We start from the raw sequence: 6,000 nt of genomic DNA, 5'->3' as shown, positions 1-6,000 counted from the left end.
AGCTCGAGTTCTAGTTCGATCTAGAACAGCCCCCAAAATCACTTGAACCGCGAACTGGAGAACCACGAACCACGAACCGCGCTCAACTCTAGTCATTTGCTGTTCCCATGATTTGGATAGAACTCAAAAATCATAGTGATGACTGCTACTTTTGTTTTGACAAACTGAAGGGCTCTTCTAGAAAGAATAAACATAAGATTAATTACCCTGAACTTTTGCTATTAGGCCAGTTCCTCATGATGGTACCTTGACAGTTTCTGTACCACAATTGCCTGGATTGGATGAAAATGAAGTAGAATATGAAGACTATGGAGTGGAGATGAGCGATGTTCGAAGCAAACCGTTCGCCAATTTCAAATTCGAGTTGTTTTGGACGGTGTTCGAGTCGTTCGACGAACTCGAACGATTTGCTTCGCGTTCGACCGTTCGAGTTACCGTTCGATAACGGTTCGATCACCAAAAGCGTGGCTTTTCTCAGTAAGACTATGTGCACACGTTGCGTATTTGCATGTGTCCTGCATCCCCAGCACAATCCCTCTCTCTTTTCTACTCACCAATCAGCTGCACGGCTGTCACAAAGCTCCGGCAGCTTTTACTCTTTTGAAAATGGCTGCCGCTCATTATTCAATCTGGTATTCCCTGCTTCCCCAGCCAACTGGCGCCCATGATTGGTTGAAGACAGGCATGACCCCACGCTGAGTGACAGCTGTCTCACTGCAACCAATCACAGCCGCCGGTGGGCAGGTCTATATCGTGCAGTAAAATAAATAAATAAATAATAAAAAAAAAAAAAACCTGCAATCCCCCCCTAATTTTGATACCAGCCAAGATAAAGCCACATGGCTGGAGGCTGGTATTGTCAGGATGGGCAGCCCCACGTTATGGGAAGTCCACCACCCTAACAATATCAGCCAGCAGCTGCCCGCCATTGCCGCATCCATTAGATGCGACAGTCCCGGAACTCTACCCGGCTCATCCTGACTTGCACTGGTGCGGTGGCAATCGGGGTGATAAGGAGTTAAGTCCTAGGTTAATCATGGCAGGCGTCTCCCCGAGATACCTTCCATGATTAACCTGTAAGTAAAAGTAAATAAACACATACATCCAAAAAAATCCTTTAATTGGAATAAAAGACAAAAAAAAAGCTCATTTACCACTTTATTAATACACAAACACCCCTCCAGGTTCACAGTAATCCACACGACGCTTTCAGCTCTGCTACATGAAGCTGACAGGGAGAGTTGTAGAACATGACCGCTCTGTGTCAGCTCCACGCAGCAACTGAATTGAGACTTCACTCAGGTAGTGCCTGTGTGTGATCTCTCTCTCTTCTCTCTCTCCTCTCTCTTCCCTCTCTCCTCTCTATTCTCTCTCTTCTTTCTCTCTTCTCTCTCTCTTCTCTCTCTCTCTTCTCTGTCTCTTCTCTCTCTCTCTCTTCTCTCTCTCTTCTCTCTCTCTTCTCTCTCTCTCTTCTCTCTCTCTTCTCTCTCCTTTCTCTCTCCCTTCTCTCTCTCTCTTCTCTCTCTTTTCTCTCTCTTCTCTCTCTCTTCTCTCTCTCTCTTCACTCTCTCTTCTCTCTCTCTTCTCTCTCTCTCTTCTCTCTCTCTTCTCTCTCCCCTCTCTCTCTTCTCTCTCTTCTCTCTCTCTTCTCTCTCTTCTCTCTCCTCTCTCTCCTCTCTCTCCTCTCTCTCTTCTCTCTCTCCTCTCTCTGAAGTGAGCCGCACTGTCACCGGAGACTTCACTAACGTAGTGCCTGTGTGTGATCTCTCTCTCTCTTTTCTCTTACTTCTCTCTCTACTCTTTCTCTCTTTTCTCTCTTCTTTCTTCGCCCTTTCTCACTTCTCTCTCTCTTGTCTGCCCTGTTTCCACCTCTAGGCTGTGGGCACTCAGTCTGTACAGGCTTAGAGTCTGCCTGTCTTTGGGGTGGCATAGATATGGAGCCAGAGTGTAGTCCCTCTGCAGTGACCGGTAGATGGTGAGTTTCTGGGAGTTCTCTATCTCTCTTTTCTCTCTCTCTGCTCTCTCCTCTCTCCCTGCTCTCTCCTCTCTCTCTTCTCTCTCTCTCCTCTCTCTCTTTCTCTCTTCTCTCTCTTCTCTCTCTCTTCTCTCTCTTCACTCTCTCTCTTCTCTCTCTTTTCTCTCTCTCTTCACTCTCTCTCTTCTCTCTCTCTTCTCTCTCTTATCTCTCTTCTCTCTCTTCTCTCTCTTCTCTCACTTCTCTCTCTCCTCTCTCTCTCTCCTCTCTCTCTCTCTCTCCTCTATATCCTCTCTCTGAAGTGAGCTGCGCTGTCACCGGAGGCTTTACTCAGGTAGTGCCTTCGTGTGATCTCTCTCTCTCTTCTCTCTCACTCTTCTCTCTCTCTCCTCTCTCTCTCTCTTTTCGCTCTCTCCTCTCTCTCTTCTTTCTCTTGTCTCTCTTTCTCTTTTCTCTTTATCTCTTCTCTCTCTCTGTTCTCTCTCTTCTCTCTCTCTCTTCTCTCTCTCTCCTCTCTCTCTTCTCCCTCTTTCTTCTCTCTTTCTCTCTTTCTTACCTCTCTCTCTTCTCTCTTGCACTCTCTCTTCTCTTTCTCTCTCGCTCTCTCTCACCTGACACATCATCTGATCGCTTTGCCTTCCAGCAAAACGATCAGATGATATTGGATCCGGATTGGACAACGCGGGACCCTTGACCCAGGATTACTGCGGAGGGAGGTTCTTTTTTTCAGTAAAGATGGAGTCACTAATTGTGTTGTGTTTTGTTTCTAATAAAAATATTTTTCTGTGTGTTTTTTTTTTTATTTAATTAATTTATCTGCTAGAATTTCATGGTGGCCATGTCTAATATTGGCGTGACACCATGAATTTCAGGCTTAAGGCCAGTTGATAATATACAGCTAGCCTTAACCCCAATATTGCCATGTCTCCATGTTTTCGCCAGTACCTTCAGCTCCATAGTCTTCATATTTATAAAGTCATAGTCATAGTCTTGACTTCATATTCATAGTCAAGACGAGTATATACCTGATGGAGCAGCCGAGCAGCCAGAAAGCTTTACTCAACATGAATTAAATGACCTTATCAGAGACCTTTCATTATCAAAAGATAAAACTGAACTTCTGGTATCTAGGTTGAAACAGAAGAATCTTTTTCATGATGATGTCAAAGTGTGTTATCACCGAAACAGAATTAACACTATAACACAATTATAGTGGCAAAGACAAATTCACAAGGGTTTCAGTACATTTCACAGAAATTCTCCAGCATTTCACCAGCAGAACTGAAGGAGGGGTATTTGTTGGTCCTCAGATCAGAGAGCTTATGAGAGATGATGTGTATGAAGGAACTCTAAAAGATAAGGAATTGATATCTTGGAAAAGCTTCAAGTGGATCTGTGAAAACATCCTAGGAAAAAATAAATCTCCACAATATGTTGAAGATGTTGAGGAAGTGCTAAATGTATACCAGTGTCTTGGATGTCGCATGTCTCTGAAAATGCACTTTTTGTATTCACATTTAGATTTCTTCCCTCAAAATCTTTGGGATGTAAGCGATGAACAAGAAGAGCGGATTCATCAGGACATTAAAGTAATGGAACACCGCTACCAGGGTTTTTGGAATGACTCAATGATGGCATAGTACTATTGGATGTTATATAGGGACAACCCTGAAAAATCATATCAAGGACAATCTAATGTCAAGCACTTTTAATTTAAGCTCATATTTTGGTTTCTATTTTGCATGTCAAATTATTTTGGTTCAATAAAAACTGTTTTGCAAGGTGAAGCATTTTTCTGAAATGTAGATTAGTGTGTTCTTAATTTTGCCAGTATATTTCCTATACCTTATAATAATGATGCTGCTCCATGGAAACTATACGTTCTACAGAAAAACTATATACATTTTTTAAATCAGAACAAAAAGATGATTCAGAAAAGTACAAAGTCTCCTGCGATGATTACAAAAAATATTTTTTGTAGACATGTGTAATTAGTGCAAGAGATGAAAAGAAACTGATAAGTGGGGCAAGTTATTTTTCTCTAATAAGATTTAGTACCAAGTTTATCTTCACATGTACAATTGCTTTAAGGAAAAACGTTTTGTAACACATAATAGTACTAGTTAAAGCTGCATAATTTTTTAGTCAATCCCATTCAAATCTTTGCTATGGCATCTATCAATTTCATAGTTATGTATATGACATTATATCAATTATATAATTTTCTACTGATAAGTACCGAAATGTTGGCCAGCAGTGGAGCAGCACACATTACCTCCAGTGAAGAGGTTGCTAAAATTATCAGTAAGTCGAGACTTCAAAAACTTTTTTTTTTTAAATGTACATGGCAGTTATTGTTTTATGCCCTTACACCTAATCCTCAATCTTTAAAGTATTTTGATATCTCTACTGTTTTTCATAGTTATATCCAATCACAATTTTGTTATGAATATATGAAGCTAGCTATTTAAAATGATTAACCAGGCAAATTTTCATCAAGCTGTAAGCACACCTGCAACCCCAACAATATAGAAAAATACCCACTATTAGGTTTTACCTGCTGACAATTTAAGTATTTACTCATAGCTTTCCAATTAGATTGATGATTATGTTATTTTTTTCTTTTTTTATTGTGCAAATGAGAAAAAGAAGTTAGTTGAAAATATTAATTTTGAGAATCAGGAAAAGAGGCTATTTGTCAATGTTATACAAACCATTAATCAGACTTGTATTTTACACTGATAAAATTTGGCGTTCTACAGTCCTTGCCAAAGATTTGCCATAGCCTGCCCAACCCCTTTGAATCTAAGACAAGCATGGTATTTGCCGTTGATGATGATGATGATGAAACCAAATAGGTACTACTTGATGCAACCTAGCTGCCAGAAAGTTTATCATTAGGAGTAGGTGTACAAAGTTAACTTGATTGCTCTAATTGCTTTTCCCAAATGAGCAGGTGTCGCTTTATTTCCTGATGGAGTGCCATAGTTCCAAATCTATACAAACCAAGATGTTCATGACTTATTGTTTTCTTAAAGCAACTACAGACTGCCAAAACATTTATGGGTGGCAAAAGAACTCCAATGCACAAGATATCTAGTCATATGACTTGCCACCACCATGTTAAACATGGAGCGAATGCACTCTAAACAGCAGCAATATGCAAAAATCACTTTATATTGTGAAAACTTTTCCAATTAAATTTTTCAAAATTTGAATATTGCTTTATATACATGAAATGTCCATAGTTCCTTTGAGGTAATTTGCAGACATTTCTTTAATGGAGCATTATTAAAATCTAGACTCCAAAACAGATGGCACTCAGAGAAACAACCAATTCCAAATACAACATTTCGAGTTAATGTCTCTTTTCTCAAACATGAAAGATATCATTGGAAAAAAGTTATCAGAGTATAGAGTTATTTTGGCACATTAATGCTGTTTGGAGCGTATTCTCTCCATGTTTGCTATTGTTTATGGATAGGAAGAATCCATATGTGAACTAGTTTCTTTGTCTCCTTTTTATTTCCTTTCTAAATACTATGTTGCCACCACCTTGAACAGACCTAAGTTTTCTCCACGATCAGCACCTTCAGCATTACCTACTTCAGAATGCAGTTCAAAACAAGCCACACATCGTCTGCCCTGTTAATAGCTAAGGGCGCTCCCTCAAACCCCCCTCCTTCTCTGAAGACATCATCTCCTTGGCATTCCTCTGATTGTTTCAATCCAGATTTTGGCTAACAAATAATGATTTAACATATGTTCCAAATACTGAACGTGTGAATTTTGCCTAGGTGCTTTTGTGGTAGATAATGATGAGCAAACATGCAGATAACCGGATTCGGTGGGTTAATAAAAAAAAACAGTTCGGTCCCGGAATTGATCCTGGATATCTGGCCAAATGCCAGTGCCCATACAAGTCTATGGGGACCAGAATTTGTCACTTTAAGGCCCCTTTCACACGTCAGTGATTCTGGTACGTTTGTGCTTTTTTTTTAAAACGTACCAGAATCCCTGACATA

This window comes from Anomaloglossus baeobatrachus, chromosome 4 (genome assembly GCF_048569485.1).
Source record: "Anomaloglossus baeobatrachus isolate aAnoBae1 chromosome 4, aAnoBae1.hap1, whole genome shotgun sequence".
Lineage (NCBI taxonomy): Eukaryota > Metazoa > Chordata > Amphibia > Anura > Aromobatidae > Anomaloglossus > Anomaloglossus baeobatrachus.
This window is presented reverse-complemented; position numbering follows the sequence as displayed.